The sequence below is a fragment of the Trichosurus vulpecula genome, chromosome 7, assembly GCF_011100635.1.
Source record: "Trichosurus vulpecula isolate mTriVul1 chromosome 7, mTriVul1.pri, whole genome shotgun sequence".
Lineage (NCBI taxonomy): Eukaryota > Metazoa > Chordata > Mammalia > Diprotodontia > Phalangeridae > Trichosurus > Trichosurus vulpecula.
The window spans coordinates 267,311,020-267,336,142 of NC_050579.1; the positions used below are offsets into that span (position 1 = coordinate 267,311,020).

Sequence of the window (25,123 nt, forward strand, 5' to 3'; positions counted from 1 at the left end):
TGGTGGATTAGGTACATAAGATACAGTAGTAAGTGACCATAGTAACCTAGTGTTTGATAAACCCAAAGACCCCAGCCTTTGGAATAAGAACTCACTATTTAACAAAAACTGCTGGGAAAACTGGAAAACAATAGGGCACAAATTAGGTATAGACCAACATCTCATACCTTACATAAGGTCAAAATGGGTACATGATTTAGACATAAAGGGTGACACCATAAGCAAATTAGAAGAGCAAGGAATAGTCTAGCTGTTCGATCTATGGAGAAGGGAAAAATACATGACCAAACAAGAGATAGAGAGCATTACAAAATGTAAAATAGATCATTTTGATTATATTAAAAAGATTTTGCACAAACAAAACCAATGCAACCAAGATTAGAAGGAAAGCAGAAAGCTGGGAAACAATATTTACAGCAGTGTCTTTGATAAAGGCCTTATTTCTCAACTATATAGAGAACTGAGTCAAATTTATAAGAATAGAAGCCATTCCCCAATTTAAAAATAGCTAAATGATATGAACAGTCAGTTTTCAGATGAAGAAATCAAAGGTATCTATAAGCATATGAAGAAGTGCTCTAAATCACTTTTGATTACAGAAATGTAAATTAAAACAACTCTGAAGTACCACCTCATACCTATCAAATTGGCTAATATGACAAAAAAGGAAAATAATAAATGTTGGAGAGGATGTGGGAAAACTGGGATACTAATGCACTGTTGGTTGAGTTGTGAACTGATCCAACCATTTTGGAGACCAATTTGGAGCTATGCCCAAAGAGCAACCAAACTGTGCATACCCTTTGATCCAGCAGTACCACTACTAGGTCTGTATCCCAAAGATATCATAAAAACGGGAAAAGGACTTACATGTGCAAAAATATTTATAGCAGCCCTTTTCATGGTAGCAAAAAAAATGGAAATTGAAGGGATGCCCATCAATTGGGAGATGGCTTACAAGCAGTAGTATATGAATGTAATGGAATACTATTGCGCTATAAGAAAGGATGATCCGGCAGACTTTAGAAAACCCTGAAAAGATTTATATGAATTGGTGCTGGGTGAAGTGAGCAGAACCAGGAAAACATTGTACACAGTATTAGCAACACTGTGTGATGATCATCTATGAATGACTTAGCTCTTCTCAACAACACAATGATCCAGGACAAATACAAAGGACTCAGTGTGGATGGATAATGCTATCCACATTCAGATAAAAAACTGATGGACTCTGAATGCAGATCAAAGCATCCCTTTTTTACTTTTTTTTTTTGTCAGTTTTTTCCTTTTGATCTCCTTCTTTCACAACTGTGATTAATAGGGAAATATGTTTCACATAATTGCACATATATAACCTATATCAAATTGCCTACCATTTTAGGAAGAGGGGAGGGGAGGGAGAGAGGGAGAAAAATTTGGAACTCAAAATCTTGTAAAAATCTTGTAAAAATCATCTTGACATATAGTTGAGAAAAAAGTAAAATATTATTTACAAAAGAAGAAGCTCACATTCTGAAGGAGGAAGACAATACCTACATTTCAGCTACAAATCAGAAAGGTAGATACAGCAGCAAAGCAGAGGCAGGCCTCCTCTTTAATGTCATTCCCACTGATAAATTCATATCAGTTTCTGATATTGAACTATTTGACAGTATCAAAGACTTTGGTGACAAAACCTTTATCTTCTGGGTCTTTCAGTAGATCTACACCCACAACACCTGCAGAAACAGTTGCCAGGCTGCATCTCTACAGGGGTTGTTTCCCAGAGTGATAGCTGAGGGAATCGAGTTAGAAGCTTTGCCATTCCCAAGGCTCTTGGACCTAGACTGCCTTTGTCAGAGTCTGGGGGAAGATGGTGATCACAGTGGTGACTGGCCCAGCACATGCTGCCTCCTATCTCTCACCCAGCATACCTTGCTCCTTCAGGTAGGCTGGCTTGCCTACCCTGTGTGGGGCTGTTGGTTGGCAATTAGTAGAGATGGCTGGCCCCTTCTTCCCAGCAGTGCTGTGCCCAGATGATGGCTTCATGTGAGGAAGGAAGACCGATGGAGGAGTGGGGGAGGTGGAGAAGGGAGGAAGCTGCCATTCCCAAAGGTATTTGCCATTCATTGTCATTTCCTCCATAAAGTCTTCTCTGATATTCTAAGCTAGAAGGGAGAGAATAACCTACTATATGTCAAGCACTGTGCTAAGTGCTTCACAAGTATTCTATTTGATCCCTGTGAGGTAGGTGCTATTCTTACCTTCATTTTACAGTTGGGGAAATTGAGGCAAACAGAGATTAAGAGACTTGCCTAGGGTCACACAGCTAGTAAGTGTCTGAGGTGGGATTTGAACTCAGAACTGCTTGACTCCAGGCCTAGCACTCTATTCACTGTGCCACCAGTTGCCTACTTGAATCTCTATCAGGTCATTCTGTGGGACTTCTATGTATTTATCCTATTCTAACTTGTATTATATTCATTTATTTATCCTGTTCTAACTTCTATTATATTCATATATATCTGCTTCAACCCTCTTCCTTCCCTCATCTCAGTCTTGGCCACCTTCTAAACTGTAAATTGCTTTGGGATCATGATGGACTGTTTTTTGTCTATGTAGCCAGTGCTTAGCACAGTGCCTTGTACATAGGAATAGAGACTAGTCAGTCCCTTGGTTCCTTAAGTTCCTAGAAGTTCCACTGAATTTCTGGGTAAGAAAATACGTTCTTTTTTTTTTTTTTTTTGCTTTTTGGCAGGGCAATTGGGGTTAAGTGACTTGCCCAAGGTCACACAGCTGGTAAATGTGTCAAGTGTCTAAGGCCAGATTTGAACTCAGGTCCTCCTGACTCCAGGGCCAGTGATCTACTCACTTCACCGCCTAACTGCCCCTGGGAAATACCCTCTTAACTAATTGTAAGGAGAGAGACAAGAGGCAGCATGTACCAAATCACCACCATGACCCTGACCACAATCTCCCCTCAGACCTCAGAAGGAGATGGCCCAGGAGCCTGAGCCCAAGAGCCTTAGGAATAACTCTGTCCCCCAGACCCCCAGACCCGTATCCAACACAACTCTCATAGTCATTATTGAGGGGAGAAAGTACTCTGGAGAAGAGGACCACCCTGCTCATCACTACCAGCAGCAACTGCATGTCTGGCTATCCTTCAGCAAACTCCCTTTATTTGAGGTCCGATGTCCAGACACATTACCATATCCAGAGCCTTATTTCTATAATATGCCTACCTCCAGTCCACTCTCCCTCCCTTTCTCAAGGAATTTGCTATCTGGTTTGGTCTTCCTCTCTACCGCAAGTCAGGGACATAAATATTTTTACTAATGAACACCTTGAATATGAACATTCATATTAATGAACCAAAACTGTTCCATCTCCTAGGTCTTGACCTCCTCACTGGAAAAGCTGTATATAAGGGCAGCTAGGTGGTACAGTGGATAGAACACTGGAGTGTATCCTCTCAGGAGGACTTGAGTTCAAATACAGTCTCAGACACTTGACAAGTATTAGCTGTTGTGACCCTAGGCAAGTCACTTAACCCCAATTGCCTCCAAAAAAAGAAAAGGAAAAAAAAAGCTTTATATAGTGGTCATATGTTCTAAAGGGAATGCTTGTTCAAGTATAACTCAGTGACCTCCAAAGTATCTTTTAACATAGGCATTCTGTGATTCTGTGCTCTCTGACCAAGAATCCCCAGCCCCTTTGTGTTTCTTTTTCTTTTAAATTCAATTTTATTTTATTTTCATTTCCAAAGTTCTTCCTCTCTCCCCCACCTATTGAGAAAACAAGAAAAACAAAATCCATTACAAATATGTATAGTCATGCAAGACAAATTCCAGAGAGAGAGAGAGAAATATGCTTCAACCTGCACTCTTACTCTTTCAGTTCTCTCTTTGGAGATGGATAGCATATTTCATCATGAATCCTTTGGAAATGTGGTTGGTCACTGTATTGATCAGAGTTACTAATTCTTTAAAATATTGCTGTTATTGTATCAATTGTTTTCCTGGCTCTACTCACTTCACTTTGTATCAATTTGTACACATCTTTCCAGGTTTTTCTGAACCCATCCTTTTTCTTTTCTGAGGTTTTATTTTATGCGTTTTATTGTAGACAATCAACATGACATGTTTCTTAAAAAACAATGCCTCCACTCCAAATAAATCAAGGTAAAAATAAATGAATAAAGCCCAAGATGACATCAGTCCAAGTTTGTCCAAGTCCTGGTGTTATGTAGATGACAAAAAGCAGCAGCCAGATATGATGACAGGTGATTCAAAGTAATCAGCTGAATTTGTTAACATTTCTCCATTTCTAAACCTTCCTTAAAGAAAATCATATATGGAGTCACACCATCCTCACAGAAGTCCAAGTGAGCCACCATGCTGCCTGGATTCATGTTTTCACTGATGAAGAATCGATAGTTTTTAAAATTAGCAAGGATGTATTTGATTTGTTCTGCAGCCCCCATCATAAAAGGTTTTATTCTATAAACCTTTTTATTTTTATTTTTTTATTTTATTTTTATTCTAAAACCTATCTGGCTTGTGTTCTTCAAGTCTGCCTTTGATTGATTTCTTGTAGTCTTTGATGCACTTTTTGTAGGATTCTGTTGTGAAACTAATTCTTTCGTGAAACAAATTCTTGCAGATGATGGTTTATTACTATGTCAACTTCAGTGATTACAGTGGCATACGTTCCTTCACCCTCAGGAACGCCAGCAGAGGCATTTCCACTGATGAGTGAATCATCAGTGGTTCCCTCTGTCCTACTGACCTTCTTCCCCTCCACCTGTAGGCACAGCCTGAGATATCCTGGATCTTGTAAATGTCGGAGAACATCTCATCATGGCTGATGAGGTCCCGGTGAATGATCATGGAGGCGGAAAGAGGGAGGCGGTGGCAGCGGGCTGAACCCATCCTTTCTTACAATAAAATAATATTCTATCACATTCACATAATGTTTACAAACATGTAATATGTACATATATAATTATATGAAAAAATGCACCAAATCATAATTAGAGAAATGCAAATTAAAGTAACTTTGATGTATCATCTTACACCTATCAGATTGGCTAAAATGATAGATGCTCTTCAATTGAGACAGGCTAAATAAGCTGTGGTATATGATTGTGATGGAATACTTCTGTGATTTAAGAAACGATGAGCTGGCTGATTTAGAAAAAAAGGAAAAGACTTGGACCTATGGAGGAAGATGCTATCCACCTCCAAAGAAAGAACTAACCAATAGAAAAATGCATGATATATAAATGTATATATGTATGTATGTATGTATGTATGTATGTATGTATGTATATACCATATTTACCCATGTATAGGACACACCTTAATTTCAGGGCCCAAAATTTGAAAAAAATGTATTACATGAAGTTATGAAACTCAAATTTTATTCATCTGCTCATAGATTTCAGGCATCTTTTGGGCAAGTCTGGTGCGTGTACGCATGCTTAATCCATTCCGTTTCATGAACCTGAAGCACCAATTGTGTCCTCCTTTGAAATCAGTAACTTCTTTTCTTGACTCATGCTGAACCATCTTTGTGGACACATGAATTCCAATTGCCCTTTGCTCTTCAATCCATATCCTCAATTCTCTCTCTAAATCAGGCCATTTTGCTGACTTATCTCTCATGGCCTTCTTCTGCTGTGGCGTTGTCAGTAGGGTTTCTTCTTTCCGTAGTCAGTTTCGGATTGTTTTCTCAGTTGGAGGAGGACCAAACTTATGTTCCATTCACTTTTGCAAACTGGATCATTTTTAACTTGAATTCAGCACTGTACAAAAATCTTTTCTGAGCCATTTCTGGGCAGAACGTGGCAAAACGTAACCTAACATACTTGTAACAAATGCAAAACAATAAGCGCAAAGACAAGAAGTGCAAAAAAGCGGGAAATGCGGATAAAAAAATCTATAACCACTGTATAAAATGCACCCAGTTTTTTTTCTTTTTTTTAATTTAGTTTTCAGCATTGATTTTCACAAGAGTTTGAATTACAAATTTTCTCCCCATTTCTACCCTCCCCCCCACTCCAAGATGGCATATATTCTGGTTGCCCTGTTCCCCAGTCAGCCCTCCCTTCTGTCACCCCACTCCCCTCCAATCCCCTTTTCCCTTCCTTTCTTGTAGGGCAAGATAAATTTCTACGCCCCATTGCCTGCGTATCTTATTTCCTAGTTGCATGCAAAAACTTTTTTTTTGTTGTTTTTGAACATCTGTTTTTGAAACTTTGAATTCCAAATTCTCTCCCCTCTTCCCTTCCCACCCACCCTCCTTAAGAAATCAAGCAATTCAACATAGGCCATATGCGTATCATTATGTATAACCCTTCCACAATACTCATGTTGTGAAAGACTAACTATATTTTGCTTCTTCCAAACATATCCCCCTGATTTGAATTTTCTCCCTTGGCCCTGTCCCCTTTCAAAAGTGCTTGTTTTTGATTACCTCCACCCCCATCTGCCCTACCTTCTATCATCCCCCCTTTTTTTATCTTCTTCCTCCTTTTTTCCTGTGGGGTAAGATACCCAATTGAGTATGTATGGTATTCCCTCCTCAGGACAAATCTGATGAGAGCAAGATTCACTCATTCCCCCTCACCTGCCTTCTCTTCTTTTCTTACAGAACTGCTTTTTCTTGCCACTTTTATGCAAGATAATTTACCCCATTCTATCTCTCTCTATCTCCCTCTCTCAATATATTCCTCTCTCATCCCTTAATTTGATTTTATTTCTTTTAGATATCATCCCTTCATCTTCAACTCACCCTGTGCCCTCTGTCTATATATAATGTACATATATATACATATATACACCTACTTATATACATACATATAAACATATATACATATACATATATATATATATATATATATATATATATGCATATTCCCTTCAGCTACCCTAATACTGAGGTCTCATGAATCATACACATCATCTTTCCATGTAGGAATGTAAACAAAACAGTTCAACTTTAGTAAGTCCCTTATGATTTCTCTTTCTTTTTCACCTTTTCATGCTTCTCTTGATTCTTGTGTTTGAAAGTAAAATTTTCTATTCAGCTCTGGTCTTTTCACTGAGAAAGCTTGAAAATCCTCTATTTTATTAAAAATCCATATTTTGCCTTGGAGCATGATACTCAGTTTTGCTGGGTAGGTGATTCTTGGTTTTAATCCTAGCTCCATTGACCCCCGGAATATCGTATTCCAAGCCCTTCGATCTCTTAATGTAGAAGCTGCTAGATCCTGTGTTATCCTGATTATGTTTCCACAATACTCAAATTGTTTCTTTCTGGCAGCTTGCAGTATTTTCTCCTTGATCTGGGAGCTCTGGAATTTGGCAACAATATTCCTAGGAGATTTCTTTTTGGGATCTTTTTGAGGAGGCGATCGGTGGACTCTTTCAATTTCTATTTTGCCCTCTGGGTCTAGAATATCAGGGCAGTTCTCCTTGATAATTTCTTGAAAGATGATATCTAGGCTCTTTTTTTGATCGTGGCTTTCAGGTAGTCCAATAATTTTTAAATTATCTCTCCTAGATCTATTTTCCAGGTTGGTGGTTTATCCAATGAGATATTTCACATTGTCTTCCACTTTTTCATTCCTTTGGTTCTGTTTTAGAATATCTTGATTTCTCATAAAGTCACTAGCTTCCACTTGCTCCAATCTGATTTTTAAGGTAGTATTTTCTTCAGTGGTCTTTTGGACCTCCTTTTCCATTTGGGTAATTCTGCCTTTCAAAGCATGCTTCTCCTCATTGGCTTTTTGGAGCTCTTTTGTCATTTGAGTTAGTCTATTTTTTAAGGTGTTGTTTTCTTCAGTATATTTTTCAGTATTTTTTTGGGTCTCCTTTAGCAAGTCATTGACTTGTTTTTCATGGTTTTCTCACATTCTTCTCATTTCTCTTCCCAATTTTTCCTCTACTTCTTTAACTTGCTTTTCCAAATCCTTTTTGAGGTCTTCCATGGCCTGAAACCAGTTCATGTTTTTCTTGGAGGCTTTTGGTGTAGGCTCTTTGACTTTGTTGACTTCTTCTGGCTGTATGTTTTGGTCTTCTTTGTCACCAAAGAAAGATTCCAGAGTCTGAGACTGAATCTGAGTGTGTTTTCACTGCCTAGCCATATTCCCAGCCAACTAACTTGACCCTTGAGTTTTTCAGCGGGGTATGACTGCTTGTAGAGTCAAGAGAACTATGTTCCAAGCCTGGGGGGATGCGCCAGCTCTGCCACACCAGCAGTCCTCCTTCCCCAAGAACCCCCAACCCGGACTGGGCTTAGATCTTCAGCAGGCTTTGTACTCCTGCTCTGATCTGCCACTTAATTCCTCCCACCAGGTGGGCCTGGGGCCAGAAGTAACTGCAGCTGTAGTTCTGTAGCTGCCCCACTTCCGCTGCCCCTGGGGTGGTGGCCAAACCTCGAACTCCTTCTACTCCCGCAGCTTTTCCCACTAACCTTCTCTGTTGTCTTTGGTATTTGTGGGTTGAGAAGTCTGGTAACTACTGCAGCTCACTGATTCAGGGCGCTAGGGCCTGCTCTGCCCGGCTCCTAGTCCGGTTGGTCCATGCCGCCCAGGCTGGGCTCTGCTCTGCTCCGCTCCGCTCGGCTCTGCTCCCAGCTCCATGCAGAATAGACCTCACCCAGAGACCATCCAGGCTGTCCTGGGCTGGAGCCCTGCTTCTATCTGCTATTTTCTGGGTTCTGCAGTTCTAGAATTGGTTCAGAGCCATTTTTTTAGGTTTTTGGAGGGGCTTGACAGGGAACTCATGCTAGTCCCTGCTTTCCAGCCGCCATCTTGGCTCTGCCCCGCCCCCCCACCCAGGTTTTAGACTCCAAATTTTTCCCAAAAAAAAGTGCATCTTATACATGGGGAAATACGGTGTGTGTATATGTGTGCGTGTGTGTGTATGTATGTGTATATGTGTGTGTATGTATGTTTATGGATATGTATGTATTTGTATATACAGTTGTCTTTAATTGTAGCCTTCTCTAGGCAGGGTGGAGAGGGAGGGAGAGGAAAAAATGTACATAGCAAAGGACTAAAGAAAACCTAGAAGTAAGCACAGAAAAGCTGGGTTGCTTTGAAAACAACATGTAGGATTTGTTACACAGGTTTTCGTGAAATGGAAATTTATCGTTTTATATTGAATTCTCTTTCATGTTCTGCTATGTACATGGAAATGTCCTTTTTGTTTGTGTTGTATTTAAGTTTAAAATAAATAAAAATTTTTAAAATGCAATGTAGGTTACCTAACATAAAATAGCCCCAGTTAATGCACTATCACTTATGTTATCTGTTAGAGAATTAGTTGGACTTCCTGATAAACAGATAGAAAATTATGTTGTATGGCCAGCCAACTAAGTCGATGCCGAGAAGAGCTCACTCACATGTTATCCAGAGATTGCCAGTGCTAAATAATGGGCAGAAGATGACTCTGAGGAATGAAATTAATTAAAAAGCATTTTTAAATGCTTTCTATATGTCAGACATGGTGCTCAGTACTAAGGATACAAATATAAGAAAGTAAGATAGTTCCTGTTTCCAAGGAACCTATATTCTAACAGGAATGTTGTTCAGTTGTTTCAGTTGCATCTGACTCTTTTAGGGTTTTCTTGGCAAAGATGCTATTTTCTTCTCCAGCTCATTTTACAGATGAGGAAAGTGAGGCAAATAGGGTTAAATGACTTACCCAGGGTCATATAGGTAGTAAGTATCTGAGGCCATATTTGAACTGATGACTCCAGGTCCAGCACTCTATCCATAGAGTAGAGAAGCCAGAAAGGGGAATGGTGACCAGGGAGGAGTGTTTGGGACTGGGAAGTCAGAAGGAATGGTGACTGATAAATAAATAAATAAATAAATAAATAAATAAATAAAAGCTTTCCAGATGGATGGAGAGAATTGAACCACTCCTTTTTGGCCTAATACTCCAGTTGTAGTTAGTGGTCTACAAAGTAAGATATCCACACCTAAGATGATCCATTGGCTTGTAGGAAGAAAATGGCATAATTTCAATTCCTACTTATTTTTAACTTAAAAAATAACAAAGAAATTATATTTTGCTAATGTTTATTATAAAAACTGACACTGTGGCATCCTCAGTCAGCTCTCATGTTGGATAGTTATGTTACATGATTTGCCTAGTCACATAGACCATAAATGACATAGCCACAATTTAAACCCATGTCAATCAGTCAATAAACATTTATTAAGCACCTATTATGTGACAGGTACTGAGCTAAGCATTGGGGATACAAATACACAAAAAAAATCTTATAATGTAAAAAGTGAAGACAATATGCAAAAAAAAAAAAGGCTAAAAAGTAGGAGAGGGTGGTAAGGAAGGTAGTGCAGCTGGGGCTCTTTCCATCACACCATGCCATTTCTGTGTAGTACGTAGTTGGCTTTGGGGTTACCCAGGTAGTGTAGCAAGTTGGCAGTGGGAGACTAAAGCTTGAGAGAGAGATGAGGGTTGTGAGTCATTAATACATGGTAGACAAGGTATCCTGAGAGAAGAGTATGAGTTCCTTGGGGCAGAAAGGATGACCAGGCAGGCATACTTGTACATTTGTTTTCAGAGTATTGTGGCAGATATGTGCCCATTTAAGTGGAGTGAGAGAAATGATTATTAACAACTAATATCTTGGGGAGATTGAGAGCTCTCCCCTTATTCCAAATTCCTGATTTTAAAAAGCGCAGTCTCTAGGAGGACATCACTGACAATAACATTGAATTAACTCTCCTGCACCCCACCCAACCTTACTAGGAATTTAATCTAATGTGAAGAACCCCCTTGTGTTCTACTCAAGCTTCGGTAGAGACAGATCCTTTTGTCTAGATAGCCCAAGGCTGAGGGTGGTCTGAGTATCAACATATTTTTGACAATGATGTCACTCTCAACCCCTCCCCTGCTTGCCCTTGAGGATTGTCTTTGGTCTAAGAGAGATAGCCAGATCACCATCCTTTTATTAATAACCTTCTGGCCTTATTAACAAAATGACTAAATTATCCAGAAACTATGTTTCTCAAACCTTTTTACTCATCACAGGATTACAGCTTATGTGACAAAATAGATAGGTAACTCTAAAAGCTTACTAACCACAGACTGAAAATAATAGGACTAACATGAGCCCAACCAAACAATGAGAAAATGAAAGAGATGACAGGACTCCTACGCCTAGAATAAGCTCTTCACCTTAGAAGGTAAATCCAATCGGCTCCCACAAGAAGTCGGCCCCCCAAATTAGAAATTATCCAAATTATTTGAAATATGGATTTATTTAATGATAAACCTCACACTAAGTGTTTAGCATACATTGAAATACTACTTATTGGTAGTATGAGCGTGATTAGCGAAACATTTCAAAACTAAGGGTCCAGAACATGAAGACACCTCCAGGATATTTTCCAGCAGTGCTTAAAGCCATGCAATATTTGACCAAATTTCACTAAACTAAATGAAAAAGTATTTAGATGCCTCTTTTGAGGCTTCTCAAAAAGCAAATAACAAAAGACAAACAACAGGAAAGCGCCTGTTCTTCCCTTCACTGTAAAAATGGGTAAAACAATATGAACCAAAAAACCCCCAATGTGGTGATAAAACAAAAAGCATTCCTTGACAGAAAAAAAAACCTGATAGAAAATGCACAGAAAATATTTCTAAAGATATATATATATATACACACACATACATACATACATATATATGTATATATATGTGTGTGTGTATGTATGTGTGTGTGTATATATATATATATATACATATATATATATATATAGTATTAGAGCAAGTCACACAGTTTTGCTATATAGTTGGATAAAATTACAGATGTTTCTGGGCGTACAGTGGTGGTACAGTGGATAGACCTATGGGCCTGGAATCAGGAAGACCTTGCTTAAAATCCAGCCTCAGACACTTACTGTGTGAACCTTGGCAAGTCAATTAGCCCCTAGTCCTTCTGGAAAATGAGTTTCAGAAAGAAGAGTCAAACAATTCTAGCATCTTTGCTGAGAAAATCCCAAATGTCATCACGAAGAGTCAGACACTAATGAACAATAGCAAAACAGATGTTTCTAACTGGCCTCAGCTCTCGCTACTATGACCACTTGGCAGTGCTGGGGAGCAAGGTAATCATCAGCTGAGCCAGAGGACCCATCTACATGCTGAACAAACTGGGTCCAAACCCTTTTCCATGGTCTGAGCTTCCCAGAAACTCACTCCTTTCTTCACAAAGGCAAAGATTTCTTCAAAAAAAAAAATTGTATTGCTTGACCTACATTTACTAGTGTGTCCCTCTATCATCCCCCTCCCAAAGAGCCTTCCCTTATACTAATCAATTTTTTAAAAGAAGAATAAAGTTTGTAAATGAAGTTCAGCAAAAGTAACTGACATATCAAAAAAAAAGTCTGATGTTGCATGCGATATTCCACATTCATGGTCACCCACTTCTGCAAAGAAATAAAGAGTAGGGTCTTCAGATGTCTTTTTTGGTGTCAAACTTATTCAGTATAATTGCTTTTATTAAATTTTATTTAATAATCTTTATCTTTCAAAATTGTCTTTTCAAGTCCTAAAAGTTTGGTGAGAGATCAAGGGGCGGAGCCAAGATGGCAGCTGGAAAGCAGGGACTTGCATGAGCTCCCTGCCAGGTCTCTCCAAAAACCTATAAAAAATGGCTCTGAACATATTGTAGAACTGCAGAACCCACAAAATAGCAGAGGGAACCAGGGATCCAGCCCAGGACAGCCTGGACGGTCGCTAGATGAGGTCTATTGCGCACGGAGTGGAGCGGTGAGGAGCCCAGCATGGGCAGCGGCAGGACCAACCAGACCAGGAGCCAGGCGGAACAGGCCCTAGCGCCCTGAATCAGTGAGCTGTGGCAGTTACCAGACTTCTCAACCCACAAACACCAAAGACAACAGAGAAGGTTGGTGGGAAAAGCTGTGGGGGACAGAGTGAAAAGAGTTTGTGGTTCAGCCACTGCCCTGGGGGGCAGGGGAGGTGGTGCAGCTATAGACTATAGCTGCAGTTGTTTCCTGCCCCAGGCCCACCTGGTGGGAGGAATTAAGTGGCAGATCAGAGCAGGAGTACAAAGCCTGCTTAAGATTTGTGTCAGGTCCGGGTTGGCAGTTCTTGGGGAAGGAGGAGTGCTGGTGTCACAGAGCTGGCTGTATAGAAATAGCTCTGAAATCAACGGTGCATCCCCTCAAGCTTGGAACAAAGTATTCTTTACTCTACAAGCTGTCATACCCTGCTGAAAAACTCAAGGGTCAAGTAAGTTGGCTAGGAACATGGCTTGGCAGTGAAAACACACTCAGATTCAGTCTCAGACTCTGGAATCTTTCTTTGGTGACAAAGAAGACCAAAACATACAGCCAGAAGAAGTCAACAAAGTCAAAGAGCCCACAACAAAAGCCTCCAAGAAAAACATGAACTGGTCTCAGGCCATGGAAGACCTCAAAAAGGATTTGGAAAAGCAAGTTAAAGAAGTAGAGGAAAAATTGGGAAGAGAAATGAGAATGATGCAAGAAAACCATGAAAAACAAGTCAACAACTTGCTAAAGGAGACCCAAAAAAATACTGAAGAAAACAACACCTTAAAAAATAGACTAACTCAAATGGCAAAAGAGCTCCAAAAAGCCAATGAGGAGAAGCATGCTTTGAAAGGCAGAATTACCCAAATGGAAAAGGAGGTCCAAAAGACCACTGAAGAAAATACTACCTTAAAAATTAGATTGGAGCAAGTGGAAGCTAGTGACTTTATGAGAAATCAAGATATTCTAAAACAGAACCAAAGGAATAAAAAGTGGAAGACAATGTGAAATATCTCATTGGAAAAACCACCAACCTGGAAAATAGATCTAGGAGAGATAATTTAAAAATTATTGGACTACCTGAAAGCCATGATCAAAAAAAGAGCCTAGATATCATCTTTCAAAAAATTATCAAGGAGAACTGCCCTGATATTCTAGACCCAGAGGGCAAAATAGAAATTGAAAGAATCCACCGATCGCCTCCTCAAAAAGATCCCAAAAAGAAATCTCCTAGGAATATTGTTGCCAAATTCCAGAGCTCCCAGATCAAGGAGAAAATATTGCAAGCAGCCAGAAAGAAACAATTTGAGTATTGTGGAAAAACAATCAGGATAACACAGGATCTAGCAGCTTCCATATTAAGGGACCAAAGGGCATGGAATACGATATTCCAGAGGTCAATGGAGCTAGGATTAAAACCAAGAATCACCTACCCAGCAAAACTGAGTGTCATGCTCCAAGGCAAAATATGGATCTTCAACAAAATAGAAGACTTTCAAGCTTTCTCAGTGAAAAGACCGGAGCTGAATAGAAAATTTGACTTTCAAACACAAGAATCAAGAGAAGCATGAAAAGGTGAAAAAGAAAGAGAAATCATAAGGAACTTACTAAAGTTGAACTGTTTTGTTTACATTCCTACATGGAAAGATGATGTGTACGATTCATGAGACCTCAGTATTAGGGTAGCTGAAGGGAATATGCATATATATGTATATATGTTTATGTATGTATATATATATATGTATATGTGAGTGTGTATGTATGTATATAAGTAGGTGTATATATATATATATGTATATGTGTGTACATTATATATAGACAGAGGGCACAGGGTGAGTTGAATATGAAGGGATGATATCTAAAAAAATAAAATCAAATTAAGGGATAAGAGAGGAATATATTGAGAGAGGGAGAAAGATAGAATGGGATAAATTATCTTGCATAAAAGTGGCAAGAAAAAGTGGTTCTGTAGGAAAGGAAGAGGGGACAAGTGAGGAAGAATGAGTAAATCTTGCTCTCATCAGATTTGTCCTGAGGAGGGAATACCATACACACTCAATTGGGTATCTTACCCCACAGGAAAGAAGGAGGAAGAAGATAAAACAGGGGGTACTATAGAAGGGAGGGCAGACAAGGGGAGGAGGTAATCAAAAACAAGCACTTTCAAAAGGGGACAGGGCCAAGGGAGAAAATTCAATAAAGGGGGATAGGTTAGGAAGGAGCAAAACATAGTTAATCTTTCACAACATGAGTATTGTGGAAGGGTTTTACATAATGATTCGCATGTGGCCTATGTTGAATTGCTTGCCTTCTTAGGGAGGGTGGGTGGGAAGGGAAGAGGGGAGAGAATTTGGAACTCAAAGTTTTAAAAACAGATGTTCAAAAACAAACAAAAAAATTTGTTTGCATGCAACTAGGAAGTAAGATACACAGGCAATGGGGCGTAGAAATTTATCTTGCCCTATAAGAGAAGAAGGGGAAGGGGGATGGGAGGGGAGTGGGGTGACGGAAGTGAGGGCTGACTGGGGAACGGGGCAACCAGAATATAAGCTATCTTGGAGTGGGTGGAAGGGTAGAAATGGGGAGAAAATTCGTAGTTCAAACTCTTGTGAAAATCAATGCTGAAAACTAAATATATTAAATAAATAAAATTAAATTTAAAAAAATGTTAATGCCCACTTGGGCATTAATAATCTGATGATACCCTTCCCTCCATAAAAAAAAAGAAAAGCAGATCAAAAAAAAAGTTTGGTGAGATAACAGATTATAAGTAAAGACAATTCTAACCATTCTTTTTAAAAAGTCACAGTATAGTTCAACTCTTGTTTGACAAAATTTCCCGTGATTTAAAAAAATTCCCCATTCTGCCATAGACAGGCAACAAAATAAGCATTATTATATTCCCTTAGATGAACAGTTTCCTTGGATTTGTATAATATTCAGAAATTCACTGAGTAGATGTTTTGAATTGAAGCCCCAAGGAGAAATTAGTTTCTTTTTTTCTGGTGTCTTGCTGAAGCTTTCTTAATGCTCTTTTCTGCTTTACTTTGATTTCCAACACCAATAGAATATCACGTTCTTCCTAAAAGAAACTGCACCAACCTACAGATATAGTCTCCTACCGATGCCTCAAGAGTAATCATTTTAGGATGTGGAAATGAATGTGCCCTCTTTTCTAGTTTCTATTCTACTGCTCTAATATCTTTTTTAAACTACTCTGCTTTCCTTTGTAGTCTGTCTCAGTTGCTTTTATGTGAAATGCTTGTTTTTTAGTCTTCCACTGTCCAAGATCATTCTCCATTTCCTGAATCCTTATTTCCTGATAAAAAAAATTCCTGAAATAATGTTAGACTTTATTCTAGTATTTTTTGTGTTTTTAGTAAGCCAAACTTCTTCAGGAAAAAAAGGAATCCATCATTTCCTCAGTGTTGGCTTATTCAGCTGGCCCTCTCTTCAGTATCTTCCAAAGCCGTGGAGCCAAGATTGAAGTCTTCTTCCATAGCTCAAGCAGTGCACTCCAGCCCAGATTGAGAATTTCCTTTTGGTGATCTGCTCAATATAATTTCACAGTAATCAGTTTCAATTGTTTTATTGTTGTCCACACCATTTACATTGTTGTAGCAACTGTATATAATGTTTTCTTGGTTCTGCTTACTTCATTTTGCATCAGTTCATAGAAGTCTTTCTGTATGAGGTAGTGAGAAAATAAAACGTGAAGACTTCGCAAGGAATATATACATATATATGTATGTATGTATATATATATATACACACACATATATATATGTATGTATGTATATCTGTATCTATTCATATCTATACTTAGAAAATGTTTAAAAATCAAGAAATGGGGAAATAGGGAAGTGGAAAAATTCTGAGGCCGTGAGAGCCTGATGGCTCAGCCTCTGGGAAAGTTTCTTTTTTTAACTCTGAAACTTTTTGTTTTTTCTTCTGGTTCTGGTTTAAAGATTTGCTCAGTAAGAATAGGGTCACTGTGACCTGCTCTCCTTTACTGTAAAAGTACTGTAGAAGAATGGAGAGGGTCTCCCCCTCCCTTATCTTATTCTCCTTCTTTAGATTTATAGATGTCACCTCAGTTGTAACCATTAACTAAGGGAATGGGAATTGGAGTTTCTGTGCCTTGATTTCCCAGTTCTTTGTCTAGTTTTCCGTGCTCAGATTGTAAGCCCGCATCCCAGCCAGTGGTGAGAAGGGTCGTAGGTGTGCGGGAATTCTCTTGCGTTAGGTATAATATTGGTGCTTCGTTCCTTGTGCCTTGGCCTGCCTTGCTAGATCTATTCTGGCAGAGGACGCCCTATTCTCATGAGAATCAAATAAAATTTATTTCTGTTCCCACCCTGAGATGGCTCCTTATTAAAAATTAATTGTTTTTTATTGGTGAGGGTCTTTCATCCCACACGGTTTTATGCTTTTTTGTATTCTTCATTTTCATTGTTTCTTCTGGTACAATGCAGTACAATCTTCTTACATGTTTCTTACAGTACTGTACAACACATTGCATTTATATACCACATTCATAATTTTTTGCAGCACAATAATATTCTATTACATTAAAGTACTACAATTTGTTTAGTCAATGGCCCTAATTAATGGCCATCAACTTCCTTTCCAATTGTTTGCTATCACAATAAGTGCTGCTATAAATATTTTGGTATACATAGAGACTTTCTTCTTATCTGTGATCTCCTAGGGGTATAAGCCTAGTAGGGAAAGCAGATACTTTCTCAACTAAACAAAAGATAGAGGCAATTACAAAAGATAAAATAGAGAATTTTGATTACATGAAACTGAAAAGCTTCTGTGCAAATAAAATTAATGCATCTAGGATAAAGGAAGTGGACAAATGGGAAAAAAATCTTTGTATTAAATTTCTCAGGTAAGGGTTTGGTAATAAAGATATGTAAACAACTAGCAGAAATATGAGTGTAATATATAGCATGTATATATTATATGTGTGTGTGTATAAATCAAAAGACATTCTCCAATAGATAATTAGTCAAAAGATATGAAGAAATAGTTCTCAAAAAATAGTAAATGATTAACATCTATGTAAAACAACGCTCCAAATCACAACTAATAAGAGAAATGCAAATCAAAACAATCTTGAGGTTTTACCTCATACCCTGTAAATTGTCAAGATAACAAAACATGAAGTTAGGCACACTAGGACGAGGCTGTGGATTTGTACAACCATTTTAGAAAAGAATTTGGAATTACTCAAATAAAATGACTAAAATATTCATTCCCTTTAACCTAGAGATTTCACTGTCAGGCTTGTGTCATAAGTGATGGGGTATAGACTGTGGGAACCCTCTTGAGCTCTCCCTGAATTCTTCCCATTTGATCTGGCTTTTCATGCCCAAATCTTGTTGTCTGCTACCTCTATGGTCTGGCTATCTCCGGATTGCTTCCAGCCATTTCCCAACCTTGATCTTATCAAAATATCTACACCCAAATCTGTTACCCTAGCTCTCCATTGTAGGTCATCTTCAGGTAGCCTTCAGCTATTTCCCATTCCTGGAGTCTGACCTCACCCCAGTCCTCCCTAAACCCCTCCTCCCATCACCCCAGACTACTCAGCTACCCTAGATCCCTCTCACAACGTTTCTTATAAGATCTATCTTGTTTCCATGAAGGTGCTCAGGTTCGCAGATTGAATCTTGGCCAGCTTGTTGTCGATACGAGGGTCACAAATGGTGAGATTTTTTAAGACTCTACCCAATATGGCGAATCTTTAATAAACTTTGTTTTCCTCTTTGGCTGAAAGAAGGCTTGAGTCAAATTCATTTGAGCAGGACCCGGCATGTTGGATTTTGGGGTCTTGAGCACCCCTAAACCTCAACATATAGTTCCCTGACCTCATCACTAAGGAAGTAAATTCCCATAAGATGAGCTGTCCGGATAAATATCAGAAGATAAGAAGTCTATATACACCAAAATATTTACAGCAACATTCTTTATGGTAGCACAGAGCTAGAAATAAAACAGATGCCCTTCGACAAGAATTGTTATGATAAACAAATTGTGATACATAAATGTAATGTATTATTACTATGCTTTAAGAAACTATGTAGTGAATAAAGAGAAATATGGAAAGATTTACATGAACTGAAGCAGCAGAGTGAAGTAAAGCCGAGCCAAGAAAACAATATGAATGCAACCCGTGTCCCCAAACCCGTGGGTGTGGGACACTCTTCTTATTGGTGAAGATGAATGCCCTGCCCTGCATAAGGGGCAGGGTGGAATTGGTTCTGGAGAGTTCCAGCCTTCTTCAGTCTTCTTTGAGACTTTTCAAACACTGAATTCCTTTGGGCACTTCTGGCTTCCACCCTCAAGATGGAAGATTAAAGAAGCCAACCCCACTTCAGGTTGCTAAAGGAAAAGATTCTAGGAAGGCATGAGAGGAGCTGGTAGTCTCTATCTTGCCCCTATCTCTAGGTTGCTACACTACAGACTGGGGAGTTTCCCCTTGGGTGAGATTTGGGACTTTCTCTCTTAGTTGAGCCAAGTTATCTTGCTCCCAATATAAGAGTTCCTTCTGGTATGTATTCTCCTATGTATGGCTTCTCTGATTTCTATTTTACTACTAACTTGGGTAAGTGGGTTTTCTTTGCTCTTCATTTTGTGTGTCCCTTAGTGTACTTGTATTTGGTGGGAAAGGAGTCAAACCTTGGATGTAAATCTTGGGGTCCTCCTTTCCCCCAATAATAGTGACACAGTGACCAGACATTAGATTGAGCCCATCATATTTCCTAGAGTAACAATATTTGACAGAGCAGATGAAATACTTCTAGCCTGTATCCCCTTTCTCTGAGGACAGCAAAGCAGCCTCCAGCCCCAACTCCCTGCTTCCCTCTCTGGAAGGAATGAAAGTCTCCCTTGGAGAAAGGTATGGGGAGAATACTCCACAGATGTCTATTCCGCCACTCTTCAAGCTATACCATGACAGCCCTTGCCACACATGGGCTTCACAACATGAGGGGCTCATATTACATACACAGTGAGTTCAACAAGGTAAGCAGAAAGAACATGACCACAAAACAATCAAAAGAGAATGTTACGAAATTACAAAGAACAATCATGTCTCCAAAGAAGAAATGTGTGAAGACATTCCTGCCCCTTTGCAGACATCAGAGGTCCACAAGTAGGGCCCATTGCACATATTTTCAGACTTTTCCCAATCTATTTACCAGTTTTTCGGGATTTTTTTCTCTTCTTTTTCTTTTCTTAAAAAATATTCTTTGTTACATGGGATGGCTCTCTAGGAAGGGTAGAAGAGGGATTGTTGCTGTTGCTGAGTAGTTTCAGTCATGTCTGACTATTTGTGACTCCATTTGGGGTTTTCTTGGCAAGGATACTGTAGTGGTTTGCCATTTGAAACCTTTTCCAGCTCATTTTACAGCTGAAGAAACTAAGGCAAACAGGGTTAAGTGACTTGCCCAGGGTCACAAAACTAGTAAGAGTCTGAGGCCAGCTTTGAGCTCAGGTCCTCCTGACTCTAGAGCCCGCTCTCTATACACTGTGCCACCTAGCTTCCCAGAGGAGGGATATGGGGGAAAATTTTAATGATTTAATAAAACCAAAAATATGAATAAAAATTTATTTTTTTAAAAAGCAATTAACCACCTGAAAAAGCTCTCAAATCTTCATGCTTTAAAGACTTTGAAATAGTATTTTCTTTTTGAAAAATAAATGCTATTGATACCTTTTCCTCTTTTATTATTTAATGTGGGGAGGGATATATTGGGAAATATAGGTATTGCAAAAACAAGATATCAAAGTAGAAGAGATAGCTAGAAGTAGAAGAGATAGCTAGAAGCCTAAGTTCATCCTTGCCTAGTTGAGAGCTCCTCCCACTGCTATGTGGGAACACTGGACATGTGGAGAAATGCCATCCTTTACACACTGCTCACAAGAAGTCCCAAAGTTACATGAAATTACCTAGAGGTGATGAGTTACAGGCTCTGAAAAACACCCCCTCCCCCAACTCTCTTTGAACTTTCCCATATGGTCAAGTCTCTGGGTTCCCCTGAAATATCCCAGTAATCCTTTCAACTGGCCTTTCGTTGTAACCCAGTCTCCCTCTTCTCTATTGTCCAGCCCTCCATTGTCTGCATCACCACTCCAGATCACCACTATATCACTACTTCCCCGCCTTGATTCTACCTAGACCCCAGGCATTAGACCTCCAGTCATCCCAGCCTACTGGCCACTCCAATCAAGATCCTCCCTAGACTCCTCCTCTACTCACTCCAGACTACTTGACTGCTCCTAGATCCTTCCCACAGTCTTTCTATATGTAAAATTCATCTTGTTTCCATTAAAGTGCTCAGATTCAATCTGGCCTGCTTGCGTTAGCCATACAAGTGCTCACAGTCCTTAAGGCTAGCCAATGCTCATATTCAATCTGGTCACATTGACACTTATCAAAACAAGTGTCACAAATATGGCAGATTCTTAAAATCTTGCCTAACCAATCAGTGTTCAAATAATCCTAGTCTTTGGCTTAAAGAAGGCTTGGGTCAAATTCATTCAGGCAGGACACGTGCATCGCTATTTTGGGGTCCCAGCGCCCCTAAACCTCAAAAGAGGGTCAGAGGAAAAGAAAGGAAAGGGAAAGATCACTCTCTTTAAAAAATCCGCTGAGTCATTGACTCTTCCTACTCAGTGGCCAATAAAGGGAATGATTCATCATCCCCATCCATGTCATCTGAGTCCTTTAGCAATGAATCACATTTCCAAAGGGCCAGTCTGAAGCAATCAGGGAATTTATCATCCCGCAGTAGTATAGCAAGTCACTTGGAAACACTGTTTTCTAACCTGTTTAAAAACCTTCCAAATAAGGGATTTCTATGGATTTTAAACTCATTTGTTAAAAAATATGTAGCACATGCTCCGGACTTGCTCTCCCAGCAGACAGTCTGGGTCCCCAGAGGCCAGTTACTACATCTTCCCACTGTGTTCTAGGGACAGCCATGAGGGGTGGAGTAATAACTTTCTAGTGTTAAAAGTCATAATCCCCCATCTTGTGCTTTCTTTTCCCATATGACTATGACTATTAATTAGACATTAGCATTTACAAAGAGATATTTACTAAAGTGGTAGAATAAGAAACATCTCCCCAAAAGTCTGTGACATACTCTGCTACCAGGATATACACAACTCAGGGAAAGTGGGCTCAATCTTAGAGAATGCATGTATCGTGAGAGAAATGATTGTTAATAGCTAATGATTTGGGGAGATTGAGTTCCCCCTTTCTTTTCTATTTTCAAGACCTCAGTATCTGAAGGTCAAGCTAAACTTCTCCTTTACGAGACCCAACCCAACCCTACAAGGAATCAGTGAAGCTGGTGACTTTGCACAGCCCTCCCTTACTTAAATCCTATTCAATTGTAAGTCATGGCTTTATCTTTTATCTTTCTGAAGTCTGGGTCCTCTACAAGAATCAGGACACACTACAACCTCAGGTGAATTCCTTTCAACCAAGCTTGGGTGAAGACAGATCCTTTTGCCTACATAGCCCCAGGTGGGTATAGAGATAGTTTCTCTGTCCAGCTGTGATGTCACTCTCAGCTCCTCATTTTAATATAGCTCACTGACTATTGTGTTAACCAATCTGAGTTGATTGCCACTCTTCTCCCAAAAGAATAGATAAGCTCTGAGACCACCCCCATGATTGTCTTTGGTCTAAGAGAAACAGCCAAATGACCATACTTTTGCTAATAATGTGTTGCCCTATGGGGCAGCTAGGTAGCACAGTGAATAGAACACCAGCCCTGGAGTCAGGAGGACCTGAGTTCAAATCCTGGCCTCAGACACTTGACATTAACTGTGTGATCTTGGGCAAGCCACTTAGCTGGATTGCCTTGCCTCCCCCCTCTAAAAAAAAAAAAGAACAATGTGTTGGCCTTATTAGTAAAATGATTAAATTACCCACAAACTATGTTTCTTGAACCTTTTTAATTGCAACAATCAAAGAGGGAACTCAGTTCCTACTTGCTAGAACTCTTTTTCTCCCCTTCATGGTATAATCATGAAATTCTCCTTAGGCTCAGTGTTGTCCTGCTACCCCTGCCCCCAGGTTCTTGTACAGTCTTGAAGCTGCCTTTACTCAATATGCCTAATTCATCCTCAGCTCTCAATTCAGGCACTACTATCAGTCTCAACTGCTTCTGAGACACTCTTAGAACACTGATGAAAAAGTCCAAAGCCTCTAACCCTCTGACGTTCGTTAAGTAGTCTTCTGATTAAGGGTAGGAGATGAGTCTCTACTCTTTTCCTCCCCCACCAAAGCTATTCTTCTCAGTTGGCTTGGCTGGACCTGCTCTCTTTTTGGTCACCACTGGAATCTCGTGGGTTCTAAAATGTTATGATCTTTCATTATAAAACCCAGAAGGCATAATAGAGTCTCTTTAGCCACACATTTCCTATGCAGCGGCTTTCCTTTCTTTCAGATTGAACCAAGACTTCTTACCTTGTTAAAAAAAATATTGATTGATTCAATGGAGAAGTCTGAGCTCTCTAATTATACTGGTAGGGATATGGGACATCCCTCTTATAAATGTAAAAATGCCATACCTTTATTTAGTTTGCCAGAATAATTGATTGACATTAGGAAAGATTAAAATTTGGAAGCCAGATTAAAAAAATAAATCTTTGCATCATTAATACCTGGGATAGTGTTATGCCAATCAGTGATTAAAAGATGCCCCCCCCCCATACAATAGGCCTCAGGTGGAGCTAGTTGAGAAGCTTGATTAGAGGTTTGTTTGTAGGCAGGCCTACACCCTTTACTTACTAGGCCCTAAGCCCCATGCCTACACCCTTTGGCTGATTGGCTGTTGCTTCAACAATCCAGCTAGCAGCTGCTGTGGGGGTGTAAAATCAACAACAACCAGCTCACAGAACGCTGCAAGCGCAGGTTCTTTTGATCTGCTTTACTAAGGAAAGCAACGTTAAAGGGTTAACGAGCTTACTTTAATCCAGCATACAAATACATTTCACTTAGTTGTCTCAACAATCTAGCTAGCAGCTGTTGTGGGGGTGAAAGCCCAGCAATGAGAATGCTACCAGCACACTGCAAAAGCACAGGTTATTTTGATCTGCTTAACTAAGGAAAGCTATGTGAGGGGTTGACAAGCTTACTTTAATTCAGCATACAAATATCATTCACTTAGTTCAGGGGAAAAAGACCAGCACCCTGAACTTCAGAGCAAAATACAAACAAAGAACAAACATCAACAGATAGACCTTGTCTGATTCAAATCCCAATACATAGTTACCAGAGTTCAACAAAGTCTCAGCATCCAGGTTTACAAGCTGGAGGGCTCCTTAGCTACAGCTGCCCAGAGTCTCTGCATCAGCACCATCACAAGTGAGAGCCCTTAAACAAATTACAAACAGACAGATCCAATACAATTCATAGTTACCAACATCTAGGTTCAGCCCAGGAGCTCAGAACAAGGGCTGGCCCAGTCACTTGGGAAAGAGCTCCAAAGAAGAGGAAACCAACCCCTAGTTTTATATCTTTTTCAGGGTCAGGGGTGAGTCACACATTCGACTCACCCATGTGACCTAAAATAGTCACAAAGAGGCAACTTAAACCCACGTGGTCTAAGAGCCTCTGATGTCCCAAACGCATCACTCAAACTCATGTGTAAAACTAGGCCCTACCCTGAGTTAGCCCCACCTTGGGTCCTACCTTAGTTACCAATCCACACCCACATAGGTTTTACACCTAATAGGGGTTTGGGCCTGGGGCTTAGCACCTAGTAAGGCTCAATGAAATACACTGAATTACTCAAAGGGAACAAAAGCCAAACTCTTCAAGGACACTTGGTGAACTACGTGTTAAGAGCCCATTTTGCTTACCAACACACTCCACCCCTTGTTACAGGATACATTATCTAATCAGCCATGTATCCTGGAACATACATTGTGATCCAGTTATGCAGGAAACTAAAACATATCATTCACAACAAAGCAAAACATATCATTCAGTGACATTCCCAAATATTTGTTTACAATACAAACATGACCAACCCCTAGGTCCCAGCAAGATAATCTCTTCAATCAATCATTCCCAAAATACTTGTTAACAATTCAAATGTCCACCCCTAGGTCAAAGCAAGTTAATCCCTTTAGCTCATAAAGTACTTCTTGAGCATCACCCTGCCATTGCAGGCTTTTCCCCAGTACCCTGAGGCACAGGCATGCTTCAGTTAGTAAAGTCCTAAAGCAAACAAACAAACAGAGTTCTCTTGGGGATGTCTCCTCCCCAAA

At 39.7% G+C, this 25,123-nt stretch overlaps 1 pseudogene; it reads right to left on the bottom strand.

Annotated features, from left to right (window-relative positions):
* Positions 1-4,291: 4,291 nt before the first annotated feature.
* On the bottom strand, positions 4,292-4,871 carry LOC118858483 (annotated as a pseudogene).
* Positions 4,872-25,123: the final 20,252 nt, after the last annotated feature.